Raw genomic sequence first — 14,755 nt, forward strand, 5'->3', positions numbered from 1 at the left:
ACATAGAAAATTCTGCCTTGACTCATAATAAATACCCCTCTCTTTGGGATATGACTGGGACACCTAAGGATACCTGCTTTTCCTCCCTTTCATAAAATGAGAGCCTTAACTATTTCAAATAAATTGAATTTTCCTTTTATTTTCTTATATCTCCATAGGTGCATAAATACATCCGGTTATTGCCTATCTGGCTATTCAAGGAAGCACTGCAATTTTCTCCATAGGCACTTCAGGATCAGCCTGACACAGAGTCATTAAATGCAGAAATTAATTATTTCCCCATTGTCCTCATTCTGCCTCTTGACCACCGGAAGACTTGCTCCAGAACCCACTTAGACTGTGGGTTATTTAGCTCGGTTCTTACTCATCAAAACTCATCTGTCTTGTTTCTCATTCTTTCGGGCATTTATGAGACTAGCGACTCATTCCACTCTGGCCAAGCTTGAAGAAGGGAGTGAACAGCTGGTTGACTAGAACTATTATACAAAAAAGCTTATGAGTTACATTTCCCAGCATGGGAATGGAAACCACCTAATCCTCAGAGTTACAGTATTCTGGACATGGAAAAGATTTTTGAAATTGTGCATTTTCCACGTCATAGATTTGGAGATGGATGTTCAAAAAGATCACCTAGTATTACAGAGCTAGTTAATTGAAGATCTGGAACCAGACATCAAATCTCCTTCTTTTTTTAGCTTGTTTAAGTTCAGGGGTACAAGTGCAGGTTTGTTACATGGAGAAACATGTGTCATGACGGTTTGTCGTACAGATTATTTCATCACCCAGGTATTAAGCCTAGTACTCGTTAGTTGTTTTTCCTGATCCTCTCGCTCCTCCCACTTCCCACCCTCCAAAATACCCCAGTTTATGTTGTTCCCCTCTTTGTGTCCATGTGTTCTCATCATTTAGCTCCCACTTATAAGTGAGAACATGTGGTATTTGGTTTCCTGTTCTTGTGTTAGTTTGCTAAAGATAATGGCCTCCAGCTCCATCCATGTCCCTGCAAAGAACATGACCTCATTGTTTTTTATGGCTACATAGTATTCTATGGTGCATATGTACCACATTTTCTTTATCCAGTCTATCATTGATGGGCATTTAGGTTGATTCCATGTCTTTGCTATTGTGAATAGTGCTGCAATGAACATACGTGTGCATGTGTCTTTATAATAGATTTTTTTTTTCTGCGCTAATTTTCTGACCTCAAACCCTTAATATTTTTTGAGGTTTTGAATTGCAAAAAGTAAGAGAATCATTTCTATTTGAATCTCTGACATAAATCTATCAATTAATAGAAGATACTACAAAATAATAGAAAATATGTCTGCATCTACCTATCTATATATTTCCATAAAAGAATAATAGAAGATATCTATCAGATAATGAAGAACACTGGGCATGTAACATAAGATGAAAATTGTCATGTTGTGTCTGCTTGTTGGAGAAGAGGACTGGTGGGCACTAAGACCTTTCTTCCTCAATGGGAGTGTGCTGTGCAAAGATATTTATACTGTGGATCACCTTCTCATATTTTAGCCAGGTAAAATTGGGTGCAAATAATCACCATGTTTATTATTAAAAGAAGAGAATCTGTTGCTCTCCTCAGGCATCAACACGCAGGCTGTCCATTCAGCTGTGAAATTGTTCACCTATAATAATCAGCTATTTGCATTTTCACAAAGATAGACTGAAAGAGGAAGACATCACAAAAGGCTTATCCTCTTAATGGGGGCAGAAAAGCGTGGATTTTAGAACACAGGCTTCAGCATAAAAGAGATGTAGTTGTGAGTGCCAGTTGTCCCATTTATTAACTAGGCATCTTTGAACATTTATCTTCTCATCATTGGTGAGACAGTCATCACAATGAAACCACCCCACAGAGGTTTTCCAAAGATAAATACGATAATGAATGAGAGTGTCTAGCACTGTGCCTGATTCATAGTAAGCCCTTACTGAATGCAGCATATAATAGCCAAAGGGTATGTGGGGAAGAGAAGGAGCTGTTACAGGTTGTTTCTAGTTTTTGTTTTTGTTTTTTGTTTTAGGGTTTCTTTGTGTGATAGAGAATATTGGAAGAAAATATGTCTTAAATAGAGTCTCTGATATAAAAACATATTTATAGATGAGGCTCCATAATGTCATCTTTAATGTCAGGAATGGATGAGTCACCTCCAAACCAACCCTGAGCTCTTTCTAATCAACATTTAGTCATTTTACTTGGTTTATCTTCAAAGTTTTTCCCCACCCTGTGTTGACTGTCTGAAATGCCCTCTGCCTCTCACTACCACCCTGACTCTCTTGGTAAAGTCAAATGTTCATCATTCTCCTTTCAATTTCCCATAGCATATCCTTTACAACACTTGCCAGCATATAGTGTTATTCTCTCCTTTCAAGTCTACCACCTCAGGGAACGGAGCTCTTTAAGCAAATGGACTATGACAATATCTATTATCTTATTCATCACTTTATTCCTACTACTTAGCAGAGGGTCTAATAAATAATAGTTGTCCAAACATTATTTGATGAATACATGAATGTATGAATCACTTATTCCTCAAGGTCACCGGATTAGGACCACTAGGAAAATTCTGCTAATGGTGCTGATGTTTTTCTCCCTGCAAGGAAGAGCTATTCAATTTTCTCTTGAATGAGTGTGACCAGGCACTGTTTATTCTTAGTGCCTATTTTTTTTAACAAGCATAATTCTTCCCCCGACCAATAAAGAAAGAAAAAAAACTAGGTAAGTACTTTTTCCATTTAGATGCATTTTAAGAAACAACCCTTTATAATATAGCCAAACAAGACAGAAAAAGAAATGTAATGCCTAACCAATTTAAAGGATTAATTTACTCAGTCCCCAGAATTCACCTCTTGTCTAGATGGCCTGTATGCTATATAGTATTACTTCATCAATGTTAAATTTCTTGCATATAAAAATGTTTTATATCTTCTAATAGAGTCATAGCTGCAACAGTCTATTTCCAGAGACTTCTTTGAGTAAATTCATCATCTACTCCAGACTCACTGTTCTCATCTAGAAAATGAAGATAATAGTAAGACATACTTGATAAGGAGATTTTGAGGAAAAAATTGCATGATACAAGTTAATCAATTAAAATAGTATTTGTCATATGATGAACAATTAATAAAGTTAAATATTATTATTGTATTTTAAGATTTATGCTAATATACAGAATTTTAGGGTCATAACTGTGACATAACTATGCTATTTCATAACTATGCCCCTGTGATCATACACAGGTTTGTAAATAAATGACTTTTATAAAAATGGAATATTTCAGTCTTCCAATGCCCACATCATAGCTCTTTCTTATTCTCCCTTATTCTTCTTCCATTTTCTCTCTTGTTACATTTCTACCATGCATGCTAATTTACAAGTAAAATTCAAGTGAGCAAGGATATATTTATAACAAGACGCATAGGTTTGAAACACCTCCATGTTGCCTCTTGATGGCACACCCTCTCCTCTCCCTGTTACCTCTAAATGGTACACTCTCTCCATGTGGATGCAAACCATTCTTTCTTCCGTTTTGCCTCCTGGTTTCTCACCCTTCCTCTCACCATGTTGCCTCTTGGTGATACACCCTTCATCTTTCCCCTCCTGTTGCCTCTTCATGATACATACTTCTACCTTTTGTGTGGTCTTTTAATGATACACCCTCTCTGCTCCATGTTGACTCTTCATGGCACAGCCTGTCTTCTCCATGTTGCCTCCTGATGGTAGACTCTCTTCGCTTCCTATTGCTAAGGGTACATTGAGGTGTACCCTTCTCCCCTCAATGTTTTCTTTTGATACTACACCCTTTTCCCTTGTGTGTTGCCTCTGATGGCACACAATCTCTCCTCCTTGGTGCCTTCTGATGGTATACCCTTTTCCTCTTCATGTTTCCTATTGATGTCACACCCTCTACCCTCCATGTTGCCCCTCAGTGGCACACCCTATTTCATGTTGCCTCTTGATGGCACACACTCTTCCCCTCCCATTACCTCTTGTTGGCACATACTGTTTTCTTCCTGTTGTCTCTTGATGGTTCACCCTCCATGTTGCTTCTTCATGGTAAAACTTCTCCCCTCCATGTTGTCTCTCGTTGGCATGCCCTCTTTCATCCGTATTGCTTCTTGAGGGTACACATTCTACCCTTTGCCTTGCCTTGTCATGGAACACCCTCTCATCTCTTTCTTGCCTCTGGATGGCCTTTTCCTTTCCATGTTTCCTCTTTATCTCACACCCCCTCGCTTTTCTGTGTTGTTTCCAGGTGGGAACCCTTTCCTTTCCTTGTTGCCTCTTGATGACACGCCCTCTCCCCCACATGTTACCTCTTGATGGCACACTCTTCTTCCTTCTATGTTTCTTTTTTTTTTTTAATTGGGACACCTTTCTCCCTTCCAGGTTGCCTCCTGATGGCACACGCTCTATCTCATGTTGCCTTTTGATGTCAAAACCTCTTCTGTCTATGTTGTCTCTTGATTGTACTCATCGTCTCCTCCATCTTGCCTCTTGATGATATGCCCTTCTCCCTTCCATGTTGCCTATTCATGGTACACTCTTCTCATCTTTATGTTGTCTCTAATGGTACAATCTTCCTTCTCCCTTTTGCTTCCTGATGGCATATCTTCCCCCTTCCATTTTTCCTCTTGATGGCACACGATTCTCCCCTCCATGTTGCCTCTTCGTGGCACACCCTCTCTGCTCCATGTTGCCTCTTGTGGCATACTCTCTTCCTTTTGTGTTCCCTTTTGGTGGTACACCTACTCCCCTCTGTGTTGCCTTTTGATGGTATAAATTCTCCCCTCCATGGTTCCTCTTGATGGCACACCCTCACTCCTATATGTTAACTCTTCTTGGAACACCCTTCTCTCTTTCTTGTAGCCTCTCTTGATACAACCCTCTCACCTTCATGTAGCCTCTTGATGGTACACACCTCTTCCCTCTATATTGCCTCATAATGACACCAACTCTCCTCTTCATGTTGCCTGTTGATGCCACAACATTCCCAGCTCTGTGTCACCTCTTTGTGGCACACACTATTCCCTCTTGGTTGCCTCTTGGTGGTATAACCTTCTCTTCTCCATGTTGCCTCCTAATGGTACAATCTCTTCTTTGCCTGTTGCCTGATTACGCCATTCCTTCATTTCCCAGTTGCCTCTTGATGGCACACCCTTCTCTTCTCCATGTTGCTTCTTGTTGGTATGCCCTCTAACCTCCATATTGCCTCTTGATAGTAAATGCTTTCCTCTCTTTTTTGCCTCCTTGATGGTACACCTTATCCTCTCCATGTTGCCTCTTGATGATACAACTTTGTCTCTTTCATGTTGCCTACTCGTGGTAGGCCCTTCTCACCTCCATGTTGTCTCTAATGGCACAATCTCTTGCCTCCATGCTGACTCTTGATCATACACCCCCTCCTTCATATTGGCTCCTGATGGACACCCTTCTCCCCTCCAGGTGGCCTCTTAATAGCACATCCTTCTTTCCTCCATGTTGCCTGTTTATGATACACTCTTCTACTATGTTGCCTCTCTTTATGTTATACAATCTCCCCTTTTGTTGCCTCTAGATGTGCAACCCTTTCCCGTCTATGTTGCCTCCTGATATGGTTTGGCTTTGTGTCCCTATCCAAATCTCTTCTAGAATTGTAATCCCCACTTGTCAAGGGAGAGGCCTGGTAGGAGGTGATTGGATCAGGGGGGCAATTTCCCCCATGCTGTTCTCATGATACTGAGTGAGTTCTTATGAGATCTGATGGCACTTTATAAGGGGCTCTCCCTGCTTTGCTCACCACTCTCTCTCACCTGCCACCATGTAAGACAGGCCTTTGCTTCTCTCTCACCCTCCACCATGATTGTAAGTTTCCTGAGGCCTCCCCAGCCATGCAGAACTAAGTCAATTAAAACCCTTTCCTTTATAAATTACCCAGTCTTGGATATGTCTTTATAGCAGTGTGAGAATGGATGAATACACCTCCTAATGGTACACACTTTTCCCTTCCTCATTGCCTCTTGATAACGCAATCTCTCCCCACCATATTTCCTCTTGATTACACAACCTCTCTCCACCATGTTTCCTATTAATGATGCCACAACATCCCCCACTCCATGTTGCCTCTTCATGGCACACACTATCCCCTCCCTGTTGTCTCTTGGTGGTATACTTTTCTCTGTGTTGCCTCTTGTTGGTATACCCTCTCCCTTGCCAGTTGCCTATTTAAGCCATGTTCTCTTTGCTTTGTTGCCTCTTGATGGCACACCCTTCTCCTCTCCATCTTGCCTGTTGATGATAAACCCTTCTTCTCACTATGTTGCCACTGGATGGCATACCCTCTGCAGTCCATGTTATCTCTTAATGCAACACTTTTCTCCCCTCCATGTTGCCTCTTTATGGTACATCTTTCTTCCCTCTGTGTTGCATCTTGATGTTACATGTTCCTCTCTCCACATTCTTCTTAATGATACACCCTATCTCCTCCGTGTTGCCTCTTGATGGTACACCTTTTCCCCTCCCTGTTGCCTCTTGATGGCACAACTTCTCTTCCCATGTTGCCTCTCGATGGTACACCCTCTCCCCTCTCTATTGTCTCTTAATGTTGCACCTTTTCCCCTTCATGTCAATGAAACACCCTTCTATTCTTGGTGTTGCCTCTTGATGGTACCCTCTTCTGCCTTCTATGGTGCCTATTGATGATACAGCCTTCTCCCTTCTATGTTGCCTCTTGATGGCACATCCTTTTCTCCTCCATTATGCCTCTTGATGGCACATCTGCTCTGCTCCATGTTATCTCTTGATGGTACACAATGTCCCCTCCGTGTTATCTCTCAACGGTAGATCCTTTTCCCTTCCATCTTGCCTCTTGATGGTGCATCTTTTCCCATCCATGTTCCTTGTGATGGTACAGTCACTCTTTTCCACGTTGCCTCCTGATGGTGTGCTCTCCTCTCTCCATGTTTCCTCTTGATGGTACAAACTTCTCCCTTTCATCTTGTCTCTTGTGGTACACCTGCTGTCCTCTAAGTTGCCTCTCGTGGTACACACTTCTCCATGTTGCCTCTGGATGGTACTCACCCTCGCCTCCATGTTGCCTGTTAATGGCACACACTTCTCCCTTCCTAATTACCTCGTGACGATCTACTCTCTCCCCTCCATGTTCCCTCTTGTTGGTACACCTTTCTCCCCTTCATGTTGCTTCTTGACGGTACACCCTTTTCTTTTCTATGTTGTCTCTTGTTGACACACTCTTTTGCCTTTATGTTGCCTATTTAAGGTATGCACTACTTCTTTCCCTGTTGCTTCTTGATGGTACACTTTTCTTTTTTTTTAAATGTTGCTTCTTGATGTTACACCCTCTCCACTCCAGGTTGTCTCTCGATGGCACACCCTTCTGCCCTCCATGTTACCTCTTGGTGGTCCACCCTTTCTCCTCTGTGTTGAGTCTTGATGGCACACCCTCTCCTCTCTGTGCTTCTTCTTGATTGTCACATCCTCTCCCCACCATGTTTTATCTTGATGGCACAAATTCTCCCCTCCATGTTGCCTCTTTATGACATACCTTCTTCCCCTCTATATTGCCTCTTCTTGACACACCCTCTCCCCTTTATGTTGGCTCTTGATGTCACACCTTCTTTCCTCTGTGTTGCCTCTTGATTGTAAACCTTCGCCTCTCCATGTTGCCTCTTAATGATACATCTTCTCCCCTTTTTGTCGCCTCCTGTTGGCACACCCTTCTCCCCTCTATGCTGTCTCCGAGTGTTATACCTTCTCTACTCTCTGTGTCCTCAGGATGGTACACCTTTCTCTCCTCTGGCCTTTCACAGCTCTCTCCAGCCCTCTCACATCCAGTTAAATTGTTACATGATCCTCAGCTGCCACCTTGATAAAGGTGGAGAATGACAAAGGCTGAGAGACAGGGCCTAGCATCCAAACCTATAATTTGCAACTTTATTATTCGATCTCAGCAGGGTGTTTCCTGTTGCCAAGGTTTCCCTGCTTTGATATTATAGATGAAACGGACACTTGCAGAATGTGTTCCTCATCCCAGGTAAGAAACTTAATAGAACAGGGGGAAATGCTTTAGAGGAGCATAAGGGAATAATATTCTGTGCTAGAAGAGACTTCTGAGGTGAATGCCCAGATGATTACTTTGTTCAAAGGGCAATTGTGTCCCCAGTGAAGAAAAAAAGAGAGCCCATTCTTTGAAGAAAAATCATTTTACTTTCAGCTCTTTTTTTTTTTTCAGTTTATTTGATCAGGCCAGACATTTTCTTCCATTTTTTATTTATTTTGTACTTTTTTTCTGACAGATTTAGTTGATCTAGGATGACAACACATTTTTATCTTTGCAGTTTCAGGTTTAATTAAGCACAGAAGTAACAATTCAGTTTTTCAGGATACCCAACCTCAAAAAAAAGAGGTTCTTCACCTAAAGTTTTCAGAGACAATAGCCATCTAACTTTACCCTTAGAACTTCAGTTTCTTATAAACCCAGTCAGAATTCATCTTCCTCCATTTATGTTGTCCAGTTTACAATCAAAGTACAAGAGACTCTTCTTTTTCCTTCTTACCACTAGCAAATTTTCTCTAAGCTTAAATACAGTCAGAAATGCACCAAGTGATATCAAAACAGAATATTATATTACATTAATTATATTATATTATATTATATTTATCACAAGCAGTATTGGGGCACACCATCCATCAATCAAGGAAGTGTTATTATGCTGTAGTATTGAATGATTAAAGTCATTGAAAAAATGTTTGTCAGGGAAATGTTCTTCAGTTTTATTTAATACCAGAGCTTTTCTGCAAAGAAATTATGCATGTAATCTTATCTATAATAATTTTTGCCATCTATGTATTTTCAGTGCTTTATTTTTTTGATGTTTTCTCACAACTATCAAAAATGTAAAAATAGAAATATTCTGCTCCCATTCAGCTCAGAATAGAAAGCGAGGAAGAAAGGACACTAGTGTGGAAAAAAATGCTTTGCTTATTTATAAAATTTTATTTCTTCATTTATTCAGTAAACATTTATGGAATGCCTACTGTGCCATGTGTGGTAATAAGTCCAGTTTATAATGGAGAAAAAGACAGAATTCCTGCTTCATGAGGTATCCATTTGTCAGCAGAGGGGAAACAGAAAACAAACAAATAATCTGTGAACGTATCAATTTTACACTACAGATTCTCATAGACTATAGTCAGCTCTAAGAAGAAAATAAGACGGATGATGTGATGTGGCAGGAGGAGGGAGAGGAAATTTCAATCAGGGTGATCAGCGAAGTTCTCCCTGAAGTGGCATTTGGCTGAGCTATTAAGTTTAAGAAGAAGCCAAATGTGCAAGGTCCAGGCACAGAGTGTCCCTAATGGAAGGGTCAGTGAATAGAAAGCTCTAAGGGAACAATAAAGGCCATGGTGTCCAGATCAGATCTAGCAGGTGGAGAGGGGTGTGGGAAGAAACCTAAGAAGTAGCCAGAAGCCAAATCACATAGCCCAAAAGAAGGATGTGGCCAGGACACTCTCTGTTTGTGAATGGGCAGGAGGGCAGAAAGATGAGTGTGAAGGCAGAGTTAACAGCCTAAAGGTGTGTAAAATCATGCAACCCCAAGGGAAAATTCAGTCATCAGATGCATTTTCCACTTTGAATCTATCTCAAAAAAAAAAAAAAGCACAAAATTGCGCTACACTATTTATCAACTGTGTGCTTGGTATTCCAGTGTCTGGAACTCTGAACACTTTAGATTTTTTAAATATAGGATATTGTTGCCTTGAGCAAAGTTACTTTGCAAATCTGGAATCCTCTTATACATGTAGATGTAAGCCTTTCCATGCACTGGAATGTTGGAAAGGCATATTCTAAAATACTGTTTGAAAATAATATTGAGGTTATGTGTAAAGCTACATATGTACGAAGCAAAATGTGGAAAGGAATGTGCAAAATGAAACATTTCATTAAGGTAGTAAATAAGGGAATATTTCATTTTCTACTCTAAGGTTATTATGATAACATTTTTATAGTAAAGAAAATCCATTTTTGACTCCGAGGGTATGAAAGCATACATTTGCAAACAGGCAGAAGAGCTTTAAATGCTTAAAAGATAGAAAGTAACTTTGATTTTTATTTTAAGTTTTCATTTGAGCCAGGTAATAGAAACCACCATAAGATAGAATGCTGGTAATCTGAATTAATAGGTATCACTTTACAGAAGTCTAAGAGATTTCAAGAGGGAGTACAGGATTAAATGAACACCAAGCTGTTCAACAGTTAATTGACTTCTTTAAAATATTCGGTAAGTATTAAGGACTGTTATAAAGTTGTTCCGTATGCAACAGTCACAAAGAAATAACACACAAGGTCCCTACTTTATGAATTTGAGCTCAGCATGTTTTCCAGCTGACTTATACTCCTTTAGAGATAAGATTTTCCCAAAATAATTAAGCCCTTATGTCTTTAATGTCTTTTTGCAATCTAGCATAATGATGTGACCACGGGAATGGACCAAGTGTCATATGGCCTATGGATATGAAAATTCCCCAAGTGAGTGCTGCTGTCCCACCGTCAAAATTGCGCTACACTGTTTATCAACTGTGTGCTTGGTATACCAGTGTCTGGAACTCTGAACTCTTTAGATTTTTTAAGTGTTTCTATCAAGAGTAGGAGTTCATCATAGGTATAAATCTTGTTGAGGTAGTTTCTTAGATATGGCATCAAAAGCACAAGCAACAAAAGGAAAAATAGATAACTTGGACTTCAAAATTAAAAACTTTTGTGTTTCAAAGGACGTCATCAAGAAAGTGAAAAAAAATCCAATCCAGGAGAAAGTATTTGCAATTTGTGTATCTGATAACATATCTAGAAAATACAAAGAATCCTTACAACTCAATCATAGACAGGCAAATGTTTACTGATTTGAAAATGGGTACAAATTTGAATAAACATCACTCTAAACAAGATATAAAAATGGCCAATAAACACATGAGAATATTCTCAACATCATTAGCCATCAGGGAAGTGCTCATCAAAAGTACAGTGAGATAACACTTCGTACTCACTAGAATGATATTACTAGAAAGACACAATAACAAGTGTTGGCAGGGATGCAGTGAACGTGAATCCATCATACACTGAGTGTATGATGTAGGGCAGTTGCTTTGGCAAACAATCTGAGAGTTTCTTGAAAGATTAAACATAGAGTTAAGATATGACTCAGAAATTTCACTCCTAGGTATCTATCCAAGAGAACTAAAAACATGTCCACACAAAAACATTTATATTCAGCTCATAACAGCACTATTTATAATAATCAAAAGTGGAAACAACCTCATTGTCCATCAATGGATAAATGGATAACTAAAATGTGATACATTCATATAACGAAATGTTATTTTGCAATAAAAAGGAATGAAGTACGGGTAGATGCTACAACATGGATGAACATTAAAAACATCATGGTAAGGGAAAGAAGGCAGTCATGAAAGATCAAATACTGTATAACACCATTTACATGAAATGTCTAGAGCAGGCAGATCTATAGACACAGAAAGGAGATTAGTGGTTTTCTAGGGGTAGAGATGGGGAGAATTCAGGGGAAGTGACTGCTAATGGGTAGAGGGCTTGGAGGTGATGGAATATTCTCATATTGAGTGTGATGATAGTTGTACAACCCTGTAAATATACTTTAAAATATTGAATGATATACTTTAAAAAGGCAAATAGTATGATGGTATGGTATGTGAATTATATCTCAATAAAGCTGATGTTTTTTAAAAAGATAAAAGTTCTTTTTTTTTCTTTTTTTATTATACTTTAAGTTGTAGGGTACATGTGCACATTGTGCAGCTTAGTTACATATGTATACATGTGCCATGCTGGTGCGCTGCACCCACTAACTCGTCATCTAGCACTAGGTATATCTCCTGATGCTATCCCTCCCCCCTCCCCCCACCCCACAACAGTCCCCAGAGTGTGATATTCCCCTTCCTGTGTCCATGTGATCTCATTGTTCAGTTCCCACCTATGAGTGAGAATATGCGGTGTTTGGTTTTTTGTTCTTGAGATATAGTTTACTGAGAATGATAATTTCCAATTTCATCCATGTCCCTACAAAGGACATGAAGTCATCATTTTTTATGGCTGCATAGTATTCCATGGTGTATATGTGCCACATTTTCTTAATCCAGTCTATCATTGTTGGACATTTGGGTTGGTTCCAAGTCTTTGCTATTGTGAATAATGCGGCAATAAACATATGTGTGCATGTGTACAACCTACAAAATGGGAGAAAATTTTCACAACCTACTCATCTGACAAAGGGCTAATATCCAGAATCTACAATGAACTCAAACAAATTTACAAGAAGAAAACAAACAACCCCATCAAAAAGTGGGTGAAGGACATGAACAGACACTTCTCAAAAGAAGACATTTATGCAGCCAAAAAACACATGAAAAAATGCTCATCATCACTGGCCATCAGAGAAATGCAAATCAAAACCACAATGAGATACCATCTCATACCAGTTAGAATGGCAATCATTAAAAAGTCAGGAAACAACAGGTGCTGGAGAGGATGTGGAGAAATAGGAACACTTTTACACTGTTGGTGGGACTGTAAACTAGTTCAACCATTGTGGAAGTCAGTGTGGCGATTCCTCAGGGATCTAGAACTAGAAATACCATTTGACCCAGCCATCCCATTACTGGGTATATACCCAAAGGACTATAAATCATGCTGCTATAAAGACACATGCACACATATGTTTACTGCCGCATTATTCACAAAAGATAAAAGTTCTTAACAGAGATGACTGCACTATGTAATTTCTACCTTTGCACATTTCTCCCCAAAATGAAGAATTCTGACATACTAAGAATGAAATTGTCAAGAAATAAGACTAGAATTAACCGTCCTTACATTGAGCTACATACGCTGCTAATTAAGCTTTTGGCATGGATGTGGAAACCAAATGAGCCAAAAGCTAAGTAATTTTCCAAAATATACAATACTAGCAGAATTAAAATTTACTAAATATTAATTAACTCCTCAATTACTATTAGCTTAAGACTCTAGAATTGTATCTTCAGAAGGCACCTAAGTTATGAATCTCCACACTGTAAAACAGGGAAACAGGGCCCCAGAAATTTCAATGTTTTGCCCCCAGTTCACATAGTAAATGCTAGACTGAGCAAAGAACAAAAGCCAGATCTTGTGAATTTCAGTTCAATAGAAAGTCAACTACATAAACAGTTTGTAGTACATAAACATCTTAGATAATAAGTTCAGCCATTATTTAAAGAAAAAAAAAGGAAGGTATGTCCCCCGTAATGCAATTATTTACTTTAACAACAGATATCAAATTCATTGCCTTATATTGAAAGAAGAACAAACATTTCTCCTAGGAGTGGTTGCCAGTGTTGTCCTAGTGATTTCTGTCATGTGAGATTCAACCCAAGAACCAAAATTTAATGTCTCCGGACACATAAAACCCACATTTTGTTTTCTGCTTTCTAAGGAATAAGAGATGGGCTGTGAGAATTCCAACGGAGGATTGTTTTAGGCCTTGGACAAATCACCACTGTGATCCTTTCATGTTGCCCTGCCTCTTCCATCCCAGGATAGCACAGACATCCAGTGAGGCCACGGCAGGAAAGGCACAATGGGGAGAAGGATGGTGGCGAAAGGGAAAAGTGCCCTCTTGCCTACTTTTTGTTGATGTGGGAGCTGGGTCGGAGAAGTGTGGATGAGACTCCAGGTTCTTCTACCTCTAAGAGTCTAGATTCCTAACCGAAGTAGGGACCAGCATCACCTTGTTAGAAATGCATACTCTAGCCCCACCTCACTGCCGAACAATCAGAATCTCCCTTTTTACAAGATCCTGGGTGATTAATATCTGAGAAGTGCTGGATACCCAGCCAGTCTATGTCAGCTGTTCTCTGAAGCACTGCTCAGCTGTCTGCATCTTGGGGACCCAGGTGTCAGTGTCCAAGAAGGCGGGCAGCTCTAGTTCCTGGGCTTGCATGGACGACATCCATTTTTGTTCCAATTGGAAAAGAAATTATGTTAGAAGAAGTGTTAAGTCAGTCAGCTGCCTCACTAACTCGACTCTCAGCCCAAAGTTAATGTTCCAGTTTTTTCCCCTTCTTATGTTGACCTTTAAAAGCTCTCAACAAGCTCCCTCAGAATTTCTGTGAATGCCTTTTCATTACATTTCTGTGCCTTCATCCATGCAAAATAAGGAAGTCCTCTTTTCCCAGAAATTAATGTAACTCCTGTCAAACTCTTCATGAGTTCAAACTAATTATGGCTGCAGATGGTACTGCTAAATAAGGTTCTCTATTGTGGACACTTAATCAAATCAGTGTTCCTCATAGAAACATCTGTCTTGTGGTAGAAACCTGTTGCTGGAGGTTAGTTGAGACTTTTAAGTCATTCTAGGAAGTTTTTTATCCTAATTTTATTCTGAAGCAAGGATTGCTATCAAACTCCTGTGCAGGCTTAGAAGTATCTCATCAGGGTTTCTTTTGTCTAAATAATAAATAAAATGGTGGCATTACATTTGTATTTAAACATTACCTGGCTTGTACAGAGGAGTAAACAGCAGTAGAGTTGGTGAAGTTGCATCCATTTTGAGCCTGACTGGTGCTGTGTGGATGCGCACTTCTCAACTTCAGTTGATCTAGAACTCTTCTTCCAGCTATTAACAGTCTTGAGACAATCTCATAGCACTTTCACCAGAGAGCTAG

This window comes from Gorilla gorilla, chromosome 11 (assembly GCF_029281585.2).
Source record: "Gorilla gorilla gorilla isolate KB3781 chromosome 11, NHGRI_mGorGor1-v2.1_pri, whole genome shotgun sequence".
In the NCBI taxonomy this organism is placed as follows: domain Eukaryota; kingdom Metazoa; phylum Chordata; class Mammalia; order Primates; family Hominidae; genus Gorilla; species Gorilla gorilla.